The 15,578-nt window shown below is 42.3% G+C and overlaps 1 protein-coding gene and 1 long non-coding RNA gene across 12 annotated transcripts in view; one reads left to right on the top strand and one right to left on the bottom strand.

Annotated features, from left to right (window-relative positions):
- Positions 1–9,397, bottom strand: part of LOC143691961 (uncharacterized) — a 34,310-nt gene extending 24,913 nt beyond the window's left edge. Inside the window, exons 1-3 of the long non-coding RNA XR_013179779.1 lie at positions 8,995–9,397; positions 4,214–4,320; positions 2,682–2,828 (exon numbers count right to left, since the gene is read on the bottom strand). This is a non-coding gene — a long non-coding RNA (uncharacterized LOC143691961). The remainder of the gene's footprint in view (positions 1–2,681; positions 2,829–4,213; positions 4,321–8,994) is intronic.
- Positions 9,398–9,587: 190 nt separating this feature from the next.
- Positions 9,588–15,578, top strand: part of SEMA4D (semaphorin 4D) — a 106,400-nt gene continuing 100,409 nt past the window's right edge. For 8 of the 11 annotated variants that reach the window (XR_013179778.1, XR_013179777.1, XM_077171190.1 and 5 more), the window contains exon 1: positions 9,737–9,871. The gene's annotated coding sequence lies outside the window, so the exon portion shown is untranslated. The other 3 variants (XM_077171185.1, XM_077171186.1, XM_077171187.1) reach the window with 3 other exon arrangements.

Genomic DNA, 15,578 nt, shown 5'->3' on the forward strand with positions numbered 1-15,578 from the left:
GTCACCATAAAGGTCACTTGGATGCCTGAGGACAGGAAGAAGGAAGGTGTAAGTGTAGAGGCCCATACATTGCACAAGGGCTGTCAAGTGACAGGAGCTGTGGACAGGCTCATTTGCACCCCCATAAAACCTACTACTCCACTCGCTACTGACAGCAATGTGTTCACTTTTTTTTTAACTCAAGGCATATACCTGCGCTCAGTCAGTTTCAAATTATCATTCATCAGCACTCCAAAACCACCCTGAAGTCTTCACATGCTCGTTGCTGTAAGTCAGTCAGCCAGAACACAGGAAAAAAATCTTGTGTGATTTAATTTCCTTGGTCTGAAACATCACAAGGAGTGTTAACTATGTGGACAAAAATCCTATTCTGATTTATCAGAACTTAAAGACATGTTTTAAAATCACCATTAGCATTTTTCCCTAAGTATATGTACAGCTAGCCACTGGAAGAACAGTTCCTGCTTGAGTGCCAGCTACACCTGTTTATGATAAAGCGACTGGCCAAGAATTACCAGTAAAACCCAGAATATGATAGAGGTGGAATTGGCAAAATTAAGGAAAAACTGTGAACATTCTAAATAATGGCATTTTCTTGTGTCATTTCCTTCTATGGGAAAGCTCTGTGAAGAGGGTTGTGTTTGCAGGGATTTTCACAAATCCTGCTGAGAAGGGAGGTGTTACCTGGGAGGAACATGTTGTCCTCCACGTCTGTACTTTTTGCTGAAGATGAAGCAATTTGCCCTGAAACTTTGTTCCTCCATATCAGGTCAGGATTTTGTCAACTTGCTCTGGTGCCAAGCTGAGCTGACAGCACACTGCTGACACTTGGGAAAGGGGGAGAGGGGATGTGGTGCTATAAAACCCTGGGAAAAGGGGAGAGGGGTAATGACACCGAGGGGCAGCAGAGTCTCCCTTGCGCCCACAAAATGCAGCACGGCTGAGGCAAGTTGTCTTGCACCACCCTCTGATCAAAGTCAGTTGATGATCAGGGAGCTGGGAACGGTTGAGACCATCCCACAGAAATTTTTGTCCAGAGTAATGTTTGAAGACCACGAAGAGGATGGTCTTTCACTTCTGAAAAGATGAGCAAATGCCATTAAAAGGCCTAGAAAGGGACCTTCTGTTAATTCTATTTGCTTTCTCCACTTAATTGAGTAGTAATTGGCAAGATTCAACAAAGACACAAGACAATAATGCCTCACAACTAGGACATGGTATTAATAGGCTTAAGATCCCTCAGAACAGCATTTGCTTATCCCATTTTTAAATGTGTTAAATAAGTACATTGCATGAAACTTTAACAATACATGGTGCAAGTGCACGTTGTGCCACCAGTCCACTGCACTGAGATTGGAGATAATTTGACTTCTCAACTTGGCCTACTGTACCACTGGCATTGTTTTCCCCAGCTCCTACCACTGGTAATTTCCTGCACAAACAGGCAATCCCAGCCTGCATTTTGAATCTGTATTTAGATTTTGGAAGATCTATCACTTAGCGTTGATGAAAGTATCTGTTATTTTTGCAAAAATAGCAGGCAGCTTAACATGTCTGGGTTTCAGTTTGGCTTCTTTCTTTGCTTCACACAGAGACTCATGAGCAACTCTTTTGATGCCATTGGCTTTTTCATCATTACATACTATCTATTAATTTCATACTACCAGACTTCCTTGGCTGTTATGTATAAAATGATTTCCAAGTGACTAACTTGCAGACAAACAAATGAGGTTGGGCTCTGGACCAGGTAAGGGAGCACCAGCCAGGGAGTCTGGCACTGTGTTTGTCTTTGCCTTAAAATGATGGAACTTCATGCGGAAAGAAGGCAGGAGCATCTGTATGAAGTGTGACAGTGAGCAGAAGGTGCTGATATGATTCTGATCCCTGAAATCTATTCAGTCTTTGATTGAGCTATTTGTGCAGCTGCAAGGTCAAAGAAAAAGTGGGCACAGAAAGAAGCAAATACCGTTTCCTTATCCTTTGTTGTAGGGTCATTTTTTGTTGTAGGGTATTTTTTTTCCAATAAAGCAGTGTACGCAAAAGATTTAGACTGAATACACAATGCAAGCAGACTTCCAGTGATTCTCAAAAACATTGCTTAAAAATGTCTGCCCCTAGGCATATCACTCAACGAATCCCAGAAGCTGGAAACTTCAGACCTACCCTAGCAGTAAAGACATTAATAACCAGAAGCAACAGGCCTTGAAAACAACTTCAAAACCCTAGGATATCTGGGAGTGAACTTTCTTTATTGCTCCTAATTACAGAATATTTCTTATCTTTCTTCTTATCTCAGTGGAAAAACATATTTTAAATGTGAGAAACATATAAATAACAGGCCCAGCTAAGTCATTACATTTTCCTGATATTTTTCTCCTGATCTTGTTTTCTCTACCTTTTTTTTTCTTTATCTTGGATACCTCTTACTAAAAATGCTTGCTTTCTACTTGACTCTCCTTTCTCTATTTTCATTCCTAAACCCTAAGCAAAGAACAATAGCTATCAGCTAAGGTCCTTCATAATTCCTTTGTTGAAATTTTTCTTAGGCTTCTTTTTACCTCTCTTAACCTAAAATAGAAATGTTAAGCCTTAATCAAAGAAAAACAAAGGGTAAACTTTATGTCCTCCCAGTTCTTCTAGTTTACTCCTAAGGTTAGTAGCTCTAGCTATATCAGCCATACCTGGTTGAATGTAGCAAGAGTCAGGGTTCCTCAGCAATGAGGTGTAAGGAAGAGGTTCCACTTTTGTCCAGGACATAAGCCCAAATGTGCAGTACAGCCCCTCCTGTGCGTGCTCCCTCCTGCTTCCCCTTTATGGCAGTGACCACGCTGTGGCAGAGGGAAGAGAGACAGTTGTTTGGGTAACAAATCACTTTAGTGTCACATAAAAGAATGCAGAACCAAAATCTGAGCTAATAGGTTTTACTTTACAGTTTTGCCAGGCCCAGCACAAGTAAATTACCAGGGCCCTTCTGGAGCACCAGAGTGCACGGGTGACCGTAGCCCGCATCTCTGACGTCTCTGAGATGTAAACCTGAGGGAACAACAGACCTCTACTGTCATTATTTCCTATCATGCTCCATTACCCTGAAGACTACCAAGAATTTTGGACACCTCCTTTCTCACTTTAGAATTTCCCTTGATATTAAAGCATTGCAAATTTATACCAGAAAATCAGTAGAGAAATTGTTCCCAGAGAAATGGTTAATCAAATTGTTTCACCATTGTTTTAATCAAAATGTTTCATTATACATATTTTTTAGTGTTAATTAACAAACATTAATTTTCAAAATGAGAAGACCTTCAGGATAAAAACTTCTGGCTAATGGGTAAAAATTTTGATCAACTTGATAAATTTAGTTACAAAATCAGTGATTAATTACAGGAACTGAATCTCTTTCGTTGTAAGTAGTTTTTGTTAGGCAATGGAGAATTTTCAGGATTATATAAAAATAATCCCAACTTGCTCTTCTATGAAACTTTTGCTTCCTCTTCTTCCCAAACGATTTTTTTAAAACTTTCCTGTATGGTCTGGCAGTTCAGCAGAAACATGAATAAAGAACTTTCAAGGACGGGAATGTTTTAGACAGAAAAAAGACATCTTTTCCTAATAGCCAAACCTTTTGATGCACTTTGAAGGCAGTAATCATCAGTCTTTGTATTTTTCTTTCCCTTTCAGGGAGGACAGCAAGGTGGAGATGCTTAAAATGACCTTTCAAAATTATCTTTTTGAGTCTCTTGTCAAAGACTAGCCTTGGTCCCTTCCAACCTATCTTTTATTTTTCTTTTTGTTACTCCCTGGAACAGAGCTCTGTGTTCCCAAAAGGGTTTTGATAGAAGCAAATTGCTCATATCAGCTTAGAAAAAAACATCCTCTCCTGTACTGTATGTCCTTTTATTTAATTTATAATAGTGAGGCAATTGGATCCTTTGCTTTGTTCTCTATATAAAGTAACAGAAACCTAATAGGAGCAACCGGTGGAAAGGAAAACCTTACTCTAGGGCAGGAAAAAAATGTCCCTGTGACAGACATCACAGCAGGAAATCATGACCTGGTTTAGCTTCAGCCAAAGAGGTGGTTATTAGGTCAACTTAGTTCAAGAAGCAAGTTACATCAGGTTTTTGCATTCTTTGGGAGTGAGAGGGAGAAGGGATGCCAGCACAAAAAAAAAAAAAAAAAGTCACACAAGGAAAGGAAAGCAGTCTGCTTTCACCTTTTATTCACAGTATATTTCCACTGCTGACTTCTCATTTTACAGATTCTTGGTTGTCTGAGGGTTGACAGGAATCAATTGGCTTGTCGTTACTTAATATAGATGCCCTGTACAAGAAAAAAAGCAACTATGAGATATATGCTTTGACATTAATATTGTTTTTCTATCAATGTTCAAAACTGGGAGTCTATAGGTTTTAGCTGGGTAACACAGTAGAAGTTACAGTCAAAGATAGTTACAGACATTGGTACAAGTCAAAAAATCCCTCTAGTCTTGTGATCCTGTCCAAGTAAACTGTGTGTATGGAAAGCAACTGAATTAAAATGCTATTCTGATTGATAAAAAGGCAGACTCTTCACTCACTACTGTGGTGATGCATTCCCCCCTTCTCAGACCACACAATGATTTGAGACATGCATACACAAAAGACACAGGCCTGTGGTTACTGTCTTTTACAATCAAGTTTGTCACTAGAAAAATCTCTTATAATTCCACTTCTTAATTTGTTTTTGTAAAGCATCATATTGAGTTATTAGTCTATAAAAAGAAGTAAGAAAAGTAAGAAAAGATCATAAAATATTGTAATAATGCAGGCAATAAAAACATAGGGTTCATACAGGAAGAATGCAAGCTTAGTATAAAGTTTACAAATGTCTCAATCCAGTACTCTCAAACCCTACATTTGCTTTTCCTGTATTAACAACAGAACACCTTTGTTACCTCTCTGGTTTCATATTTATTCATGACTAGCATATGTTACCCCACACCAATAATTTGATATTGGTATTATACATATTAAAAACATGTAATCAGAAATAATTCCTGAGATTGGTAATGACTCCATTAAACAACTTTCATTAATTTGACCTTTTTGGAAATGTAATTGCATTTTCAAAAAACATAAAAAAATAGATTGAGTTTTAGTTTCTTCATTATTTTTAATGTACTGCATTATTGATGTTGCCTCATTGACCTTGTCCCCTGAGGTAAGCACCGCTGACACCTTTTTTATTATTTTTCTCATTAATAAACATGTGCCTTCTTCACTAGCCCATGTATTTCTTCCACCATGTAGAGTGGATAAAGCATCTTTTATCATTCATTTATTATTCATTGACTGTTGATTCTAAGTCTTTCCATGCCATCTTCCTATGGAAAAAGCAGTGGAGTGGTTGGTTTTTTAATTTTGTAACCATGCACATAACTTAGCTGTTTGTGTAAGAATTACAGGCTCTGTATTTGGACACTGATAAGTGAAAACAGAAAATATTTGTTGCTGCTTTGCCTAGGAACAAAGTATGTTATTAATGTAATTTGCTGGTAATATTTCATTTTAAAATACAAATGCTCACCCAGCACCCCAATCATGGGAATTCTTACCACTTTTGCCAACCTTCCCTAAATTCACCGTGTCCCTTATCCCTTTAGCAAACTTTCTAACAGGCTGTGCTGTGAGATTTAATAGACTAGACTACAGATAACTTTATGGTTAGACATCAACCTACAGTGTAGCTCCCCTAAATCTGTTATTCCAGATTAGGAAACAAAAAGGAAAATATTCTCTGTGACCTTTACAGTGTTCTTAGCCACACAGATGTACCAAAGGCAGAGACAAAGATCCTCCTCTGCCACGTCATCCAGACATGCACTTCCCCTACTCCATCTAAATGCAGATGTCTGAGTAACATTTACTTAGCTCCCTCTTCTTCTGTCTTAGGCATACAAACATGGTAAATACAGGGGCACTTTTAAAGTCTCTGAGTGTATAATTGCCATGTTTATCCATAATGATATAGGAAGTGTTCAGTCCAAAGAAACCCAAAAAACCCCAAGGTTAGGAGATAAAACCCCTTGACTATTATAATTTAGTTTCACTGACTCTGTAATTGCAAAAGTGAAGTCAATGCGTTTTCTCTGCCTGATGGGGAGGATATAAAAGTAAAAGGTCAAGGCTTTATCCATGTGTGGTTCTGTCACTGACTTAGTGTATAATCTTGCACAAATCACTTTGAGCTGTTGTGTATCAGGTTCCTAACTAGGATGGTTAATGGCATCTTCTTGTTCTGCAAATAATTTTAGGTCTATATCAATTCTAGTAGCTCAATAATGTTAATCAACATTAATTTATTGGACAATGCTTTTAAATACTTTTTGTGTGCTTATTTTTCTGTACTAACATTTCCAAAACTGTTTTTATTGTCATGACTGTAAAATGTATTTTAAATCCTTATTTTTACTGTTTTATTTTCCCACAAATGGTAGTGAAAAGGGATTTTCTTTCAGCAATGTGTGCTGTTTTCCTCTAATGCTGGCTTACATCAGTGACAAGTGATCTGAAAAGTCATGCCATCACAGCAATATAAAGGTATAGCTTGAAACTTTGACTTCATTCAGAATTGTTCACAGTTGCATTCATTCAATGCTACTATTTATTCTTTTATTCCCTCATCCATTCATTCTCTCATGCACCCTGCTATTCCCTGCATTATGTATCAGTTTGCATACCTCTGGGCATGTTCAATGCCCTTTTCACAGACTTACTAATATCCTACCACCTGTTCACTCACTCACTCACTCTTGGACAGATCTGCCCTCGGTCTCAGACCTGGCTGCTGAGACGCTTTTGCCCTCCTTTCAGTCCCTACTCTGCTCCTGTATCTTCTACCCTGTAGCTTATTTGTTTGCGAGTTTAATTAAGGACTGCAGATTTAAGAGCACCATCAGTTGTTACAGCTTTCTTTAACCCCTTTTTCTTTCTTAATTGCTTATTTATTTTTCCTGGCACAGATTTGATACAGCTTGCCTAGACTTAAAATACCCATGTGTATATTCAACCTCAACACATTGTCTGAAGTAAGAGTGTTAGGACTGAGGCAGTCTTTATATACTATTACTTTGCAGAAAGGTTTATGTGTCCTTTTGAAGATTAGACTTTATTATGCTTATAGTAGAGGTTTTTAAAAGCACGTTTCCTCCATGTCCTTGGAATACCCATTATGAAATTGATGTGGACATGTATTAATAATTGTTCATTATATGATCTCATTGCCACAGCATGCAGTATTTGGAAGATTATTATCTCTTTTAGGAAAACAAAATCAGTTGTAATTACCATGAGGACCAGAATCTTTAGCTCTACACCACTAGCTCACATACAACCCAGATTAACATTACAGGCCTCTGGAAAACCTCTCAAATTTGTGTCAGAGGTCATTTGGTTTTTAGTCCTGTGAAAAAAATTACTTATAATTGTAACCAGAAGGAATTTCCAGTGGTGCAATTCATGGTACCAGCTGTAAGTTCCCAACACTGTTATTACTAGTGCTTTCTTTTTCTTGAAAGAAGGTTCTAAATGTGATTGAGAATCTGCCATTTGACAAGGTACAAGTATCAATTCCTTGTTTCACCTCCAGTCTTCAAGTCTGTAAGACTCTCCAGGTTTTGCTGAGAATGGAAATTGAAAGCTACTTTATAAAAATTAACAATATAATTCTTAAAAGGTAATGACATATAACCTGGATAGTCAGAAATAATGGAAATTTTGTCTTGGTGCTAGCCTTTGCTCCAGTTCTCTTGTGCCACTCCCAGTTTTTGGAAATTTGTGCAGACTGCAGGCTTCAAGGGGAAACCTGACAAAATCCCTGTGATTTTCCTACTCAGAGCTAAGAACTGCCCAAGCCTAGATTTTGTAAAATGAGAGATTAAAAAAGCATCTTTGTTTCTTCCCTTGGAATATCATTTCATAGTTGTATCCCTCAGGACATGCTTGAAGTCTTGCCTACACTATAGGGTTTTGCTAGCATATTAATACCAGCAGTCAGTCCCAGTGGAGATTCAGGTTCACCTTCTCATGGTATAAACTACAGCAATTTCCCAAATACAAAATGACAAGGATTTTTTTTTATCATGCTACTCTATTTTCAGCAAGGATTTTTTGGCATGGGTTCATTTGACCCTTTCATTTATGCCCCTGTAAGACTCATCAGAAGTGGTTCTCCCCCTTTCTTGCAGACCGTGGCTTCTCAGCCTCTCCTGCTCCCTGTTGCTGCTGTCCCCCAGAGCTGGGTATGACTACTTTCTTCTCCATGCTTCATATCCAATGCTTTGATGGCATTATGGCCCTATTTGATGTCAATGGTGTGATGAACACTGGTTATCCAATGTTAAGCTGGACTAAGTTACATCACCATTCTGAAAATGTAGTGAAGGAAAACTCATTTCCCACTGTTTACCACACAACAGACTGTTTTCTGGCTATGCTAGTACCCTCCTTCAGATGCTACCATTTTGTAGACTGAAATATCAAGGCTGCTTTGCATGTAACTTCTTTAATCTGAAGTTATTATCATGTCTGCATGCTTTAAGAGGCTCAATTTCCTCAACGATTTCTTCTTGACATTATTTCTTACCTACAGCTAATGTGAATTATTAGAGATTGACTAGCATGTTATTGTAAAAATATAATATTGTGTAATGCTGGAATTTAAAGGTCAGCCAGTAAAGCAAGTGCTAATATCTGACAAACTAAATATTTTGTTCAGTCTTGCTTCAATGACTACTGCTAACCAAGCTATGGCAATCTCATGACACTGGTATCACCAGTTCCACAGCAATAAAAAAACCCAAACCAAACCCCAATCTAAAACCAAACACCCATGTGTTGGTCCATGTCATTCATCTGAACAGTCACACCAGGCGTGCACGAACATGATGGTAATCAATAACTCATCAGTGACTCAGCAGAAGCATCGCAGGTGAGAGAGAGCTGTGCATTTACTGACCTATTTTCTATCCTCCTTTTATACAACGCCAAGCAGTCACCTAAGGGAACCTATGCTTTTAAGGTGCAATAATTGCAGTAAAATTTGCTTTCGATACGAGTTACTTCATTCCCATGGTACCGAGAGGCTGGATCCCAGGGGCGCTTTTCCCTGTGGTCTGCGGCGAGCGGATCCATCCTGCCCGCGACGAAAAGGCGGAGGAGGAGCAGTGGAATGCGACAAGTGGCACTAGGTGCGAGGAGCTGTGGCGGCTCTCGCTCGGCCCGGCTAACTGCGGGACACCGCACCTGCTTTCGGCAGAGGCGCCTCGGTGCCTTGCCAAGCCGCGCAGCCCCAGGTGGCGCGGGAGGAGCCCTGACCGGGCTAATGTCACCCGGCGCCGTTGCCGCTCCGGCCGCACCGCGGGGCCGCTGCCGTTAACGGGGCCGCGCCGGGCGCGGGGGGAAGGCACGAGCGGCACCCAGGAGAGGGTGGCTCAGGCCCCTACCCGACCCCCGGGAGCGAGGGCCGGGCCCGCCCCCAGCACCGCTCGGCCGCCATACTGCGGGGCAACCCAAACTTGTTACACACGGGCACCAACTCCTCCTCCTCCTCCTGCCCCTCCCGCCGCCGCCGCCCTGCCCCCGCCGGCGACGGGAGGAGGGGGCTGCGCCTGCCCAACCCCAGCCGCGGGGAAGGCGCCGAGGCAGGCAGGCGTCGTGCGAGGGGAGTGCCGCAGCCCCCCGCAGGTAGGAGCGCCCGGCGGGGCGGGCTGTGCGCCGGCCGGGAGGAGGAGACGGCGGCGGGGGACGGGCGGAGGGAGCAGGAGGCGGCGGCGAGGGAGCGGTCGGCACCGGGGTAGCGACCGTCCGTGCCCGCCGCGCCTTCTCCCGCCGAGGTGGGTGCGGGGCTGGGGGACCCCGGCGTGGGGGGGTGGGGTGGCGCGGCTGCTCCTAAGGAACGCAGCCCGTCCTGCCGCCTGACAGGGCCCGGGCCGCCGCTGGGTTCGGGCGGGGGGCGAGGGCGCTGGCAGCCCCCGCCTGCGACGCGGCCGGACCGAGAAGGAGAGGAGGAGCCTCTAGCTGCAGCAAATGAGCGAGGGCTGCCAGGTTTATAAATCTGCTTTTCCTCCCACCGCCCCCGAGCCCCGCTGACTCCGGCGGCAGCGACCGCCGGCTGCGGCCCCGCCAGGTGCGTGCCCGGGGTGGCGGTCGGGCCCCCGCCGCCCGCGCTTGCCGCACCTGCCGCGGAGACGGGGTCCGGGGGCGCGCCCGAGGGTGGTGAGGACGGATGCGAGGCGTTTTCGTCTGGCTGAGAAGCGGTTGCCAGGAGTGTGTCCGGGCGCTTCGGGGAGGCCGCTGTCTGCTGGGAGCCGCCGTCCCTCATAGAGCGAAGAGCAATACGCGGCACTGGGTGCTTGCCGTGGGGTAACCGGCTGCATGTGTTCTGAAGAGCTGTTATGTGCTGCTTTATTTTTTAGCTGTCAGGAGAGTTTAAATCAGATATCCACAGAGGTGCTGAGTTTGCAAGGTAATGGTGAAGAGAGAGTTTTCTGTCTCCATTTGCCCCTCAGCTAATTCTGAGGGGATGTCCTCACTGTTTCCCGGAGGTGTGGGTTGTTGCATGGTATTTTCCGTGTATACAAAACTACGCATCATGGGCGTTTAAGGGAGAGGGACTGAGTGGATGAATGCAGCCGTGGTAACTTCATTGTTGCAGCTCCTTTCTATTACGTGACTGCCTTTAGAAGGGAGGGGAACAGGAGCTTGATCCTGCCCTGGTGTAGGAGGGAGCCTGATGGATCTGTAGGTTGAAGGGATTTTTCAAGTCTGCTTTTTGGTTTAACGCTGAAACGTTTACCTATCTTCATGGCGTTATTGTCATGTACCTCTTACGGGGAGTTACTTCGGCTGAAAAATGTGAAACATCACCTTTAAGTTTATAGCACTCAGGTATTTCTAGTAGCTCTGGAAATCAGTGTAGTAATAAAGCCTCTTTTTTAAAGAAAATTGAAATTCTCACAGTAATTAGCACACGTCTGTTGAGTGCTTTGTGCCCATCAGGCTCAGAAATAGCTACTGATCTCATACTCCCTTTTGGATACCTGTATGGAGGTTTTGTTAGAGAACTGTTTAATGACTTCTTTTATTAGAAAGAGTGCGAGCTCAGGCAGTTACGCAAGTGCGCCTAAAGGAAGCTGTGCTGGCTGCATGGATGGCGAATGTGGAGGCCGAGCCGGAGTGGGAGTATCGTTTACAAACTGAGTTAGAAAGGGGCATTGTAAGAGAGAACCGACTGGCTCGTGTTGGGTGAAACACTGTACGTACCATGTTCCCTGCTGTGCAGGGAAGAGCGTTTGTACAGTGTGCTGCCTGGGACAGCAGGCTATGGATGGATGGCCACTCAATTCTTTCTGGTAGCAGAGATGAATTAATAGGTGACTTTTTCCACTGGAAGCAAACGGGTGGCATGGCAATGTGTTACTACATTTATATTTTTAGAGGAGGGGGAAAAAAAAAGGGAGGCTTTGTAAATGGGGAGCTGGATTGACAGATGAAGTCTGTCTTTACTATCATCTCTTGGCTTGTAGAGGAAGTATTTCACCATCTCTCCCCCCTCCTCTGAAGCAATTACTTTATATAGCTTTTTCGATGGTCCAGGATTGCTACAGCGTCTGCTGACAAAAGCTGCTTGCATTCATACCTACCAAAATAGGTGTTTTTAGATTTCTCTCGTGGTTTGTTTTTTTTGTTTGGTTGGTTTTTTTTTGTTTGGGTTTTTTTTTGTTTTTTTTTTTTTTAAGAAACAAAAGCCATTGTAGCTAGTGGGGAGGGTGATAGCTACTTCCGCAACAAATTAGGTGTTTGATGTGAACGGTTCTATTTCAAAACTCAAAGCCCATCAGGCTCAGAAATAGCTACTGATCTCATACTCCCTTTTGGATACCTGTATGGAGGTTTTGTTAGAGAACTGTTTAATGACTTCTTTTATTAGAAAGAGTGCGAGCTCAGGCAGTTACGCAAGTGCGCCTAAAGGAAGCTGTGCTGGCTGCATGGATGGCGAATGTGGAGGCCGAGCCGGAGTGGGAGTATCGTTTACAAACTGAGTTAGAAAGGGGCATTGTAAGAGAGAACCGACTGGCTCGTGTTGGGTGAAACACTGTACGTACCATGTTCCCTGCTGTGCAGGGAAGAGCGTTTGTACAGTGTGCTGCCTGGGACAGCAGGCTATGGATGGATGGCCACTCAATTCTTTCTGGTAGCAGAGATGAATTAATAGGTGACTTTTTCCACTGGAAGCAAACGGGTGGCATGGCAATGTGTTACTACATTTATATTTTTAGAGGAGGGGGAAAAAAAAAGGGAGGCTTTGTAAATGGGGAGCTGGATTGACAGATGAAGTCTGTCTTTACTATCATCTCTTGGCTTGTAGAGGAAGTATTTCACCATCTCTCCCCCCTCCTCTGAAGCAATTACTTTATATAGCTTTTTCGATGGTCCAGGATTGCTACAGCGTCTGCTGACAAAAGCTGCTTGCATTCATACCTACCAAAATAGGTGTTTTTAGATTTCTCTCGTGGTTTGTTTTTTTTGTTTGGTTGGTTTTTTTTTGTTTGGGTTTTTTTTTGTTTTTTTTTTTTTTAAGAAACAAAAGCCATTGTAGCTAGTGGGGAGGGTGATAGCTACTTCCGCAACAAATTAGGTGTTTGATGTGAACGGTTCTATTTCAAAACTCTAACACTGATTCATAGGTTTTTCTGGACACTATTAAGTACAGGTGTGCCCACAGACTTAATTTAATATGATGTGTTGCCATCTCTTTGCTGGTATTATGATTCACTCTCCTTACCTCCTTCCCCCATCCCAGTCCCTGCATAAACAGCTATTACATTGAACACTTGATAGCCTTTTCTTCCAAAACGCGTGGATTCATACCATTAAGAGGTCCTGCAAAAAGAAGAGATGTTCTAGATGCCTTGGCACATCCCATACTGGCCTGCCTCCTGAGCAGCTGAGCCTCAGAGTTCCCCGCTTCACGCAGCCTTTTGCTGGGGAGGAGCTGGAGAACTCGAGAGGATCTGTCATCTGCTGAAGGCTGCTTGGGTGGAGTTGAAAGCTGCACTGTGCTTGCTCTGCAGCGCACTCTTGTCCTCTCTCCCACCTGTCTTAGGGGGTGTGTGCCAAATGAATATTTTCATTTTAAAATACATTTTCTTAGCTGTTTTCTTGCAGGGAAGCAAGTGGGAGGTCTCTTTCAGTCATGTAGAAATCAATTCTTGTTCTGGACTGCGAGCATGAGCTGTAATACTTGCATATGTCACCTAGTTTGCAAAAGGTGTTGGATAAGTAGCTGGTGGTTGTGCCATAATCTGATTGTTAAGGATGGCTTTTCTAAGTGGGACTCTAAATCAACAGAAATAAAATCTTGGAGCATTTCTATCATAGTTATTTATCTTGGAACTCCACTGATTGATTGTTTTGTTTTAGTTTTGGTTTTCTCCAGGAAAAAGAGAATCTCAAGCTAGTTGTTGCAACAGGAATTTTGTAGATAACAAGAATATAAAGTATTTCCCCTGAATGTTCAGAGCTGAAGTTACTTAACCCGGGTTTTGCTGTGCAGAGATAATGAAATAATTGCCAAAGTTGACTAACATGTCTTGTAAGCCTCCAGTGCTTCCAAGTGTTGGATCTTATTGCATTCATATTCTGTGATTTAAATGAGTTGAAAAGTAGCTTCTGAAGGTATGACCATGAAAGCATTATTCATGAGTGGGTGGTGATCGATGATGAGCTAAAAATCAACTACTTGTAGACATGACTGAGACAATTTTTCACAGTGTTTTAAATTCTGGGTAGCATGTAAGAATAAGGTTGGAGATTTAAAGATGACAACAAAAACAAGTAAAGCAGATTGGAAACATTCATTGTGGTAATATTAAACAGTTTGGTGGGGGAGTGTTCTCTGTTGTGCCCTATACTCAGTTGCTGTATGCCATGTTAATTAACTGAAGAAAGGTATGCTCATTTGGAACCTTGCATAATATACAAGGAGCTGGAAGTGCTTTTGGCTTTTTGTTTGGTTGCTTTTTCTCTGAAGTTTTCTGCCTCCTTTTTTCTAACTAGTCATTTCTCTGATGATAAAGCAATGTTTTATAAGGCCTTCTTCATCTGGCTTTGCATGGTAGTCCTGTGCCTGAGTGTTTAGGTAGATAGGTAAAAGAAGTGTATTGAAAAGAATGAATAAAGTCCCACTTAACTTTACTTATGTCTTGAGCTTGGGAAGTTGAAGTGCCTGAAGAGCTGGTTTTCCGTGGAGCATACAGCTGGTTGAGTACCAGAAGGAGCTTGGGAATGCCAAAAGGCCCTGCCAAGGCTTCCATTTGCAGTTAACTTGCCTGTGTATTGATACAGCTATGTAGGCTAGATGTGGAAGCTGTTTTAATTGTTTTCTTTCTGATATGAAGGTTTTGTCCTTGTTTCTTGGATGGACTGATGAAAGGAACCAAGAATTACTTTTTCTGTTCCCATAGCTCTTCAGCTACAAAGAGAAAAAGTAGAACCTCCTATTTCAGACTAATGTGTGCTGTCATCCTGGATTGGGAAGTTACAGATCTTGCTGTCCAGAACTGGATTAATGAGGTCTTACATTTAATTGTATTCTGGCCAAACAGCTTTTATGTTCTTTTATCTGCCTGTAAAGTTCCAGGAACACAAAGGCCTGTTTAGCTTCTGGATGTGCTACTGTAGCCTGCTTTCATTCACCATGAGGGAGGATACTGCCTGCAGTAAGAAATATGTTGAGCTCCTCTTCTAGCCAAGGGTGTCCAAGAGCTGCTCTGTTTCCTCCTGCTCCCTGTAACACCAAAGTTGTGGTGCAGTGAGCTTCTGGGTATGTCTGTCTTTCTGAAAACAAAATTAATAAATGTACCAGAACTTACTTTTACTAGGTGTAGTGCTTTCTCTTTTTTGATTATGGGATGGAGGAGGGAAGGAAGACTTGCATTGAATGAAGGGTCATGAGTGTTTTTTTTCAGTACTGTAACTCTGAGACTTTTCACACATCAGTCTTTTAAAACACTAAATAGCAGCCTTTACTTCAAGAGTTCTGTACTGAGGGAGCCAGTTCTTGTGGCCTGGGCAAGGGGACAAAACAGATGCCAAAATAATAAAGAACTGTAAACAGATGAAAATAATAATAAAAATCTGTAGATGTAAGCAGATAAGGAACTTAGGAACCTTTATAAAGACTACACATAGTTAATTGAAGATCATGTATGATGTTTAGAACCAAGTTTGTTGGTACAAGAAATAGTGGATGGACACATTTTTTATTTTTCTCTGCTCTTCCACCTATTTGTTTTTACTCTGTTCATGTACAGCAGTGAACTCATAATCCACTAGGCATTTTCTGCATTGATCCTCTTAAAAAATTAGTATTAGCCTATATATGAAGCAGGCTAAAGAGGATTGAACACTGCTGCAAAATTAGTACCTGTTGGCCTCATTGGAAGGACAGGCAGGTTCCCTGTTTCTTGTATGGAGCCTGGTTGTGTGTTCCTCTGCAGGGTTGTGCAGGCTGAGCAGATATGTAAGTGATAAAGCACT

Source organism: Agelaius phoeniceus, chromosome Z, assembly GCF_051311805.1.
Source record: "Agelaius phoeniceus isolate bAgePho1 chromosome Z, bAgePho1.hap1, whole genome shotgun sequence".
NCBI lineage: Eukaryota > Metazoa > Chordata > Aves > Passeriformes > Icteridae > Agelaius > Agelaius phoeniceus.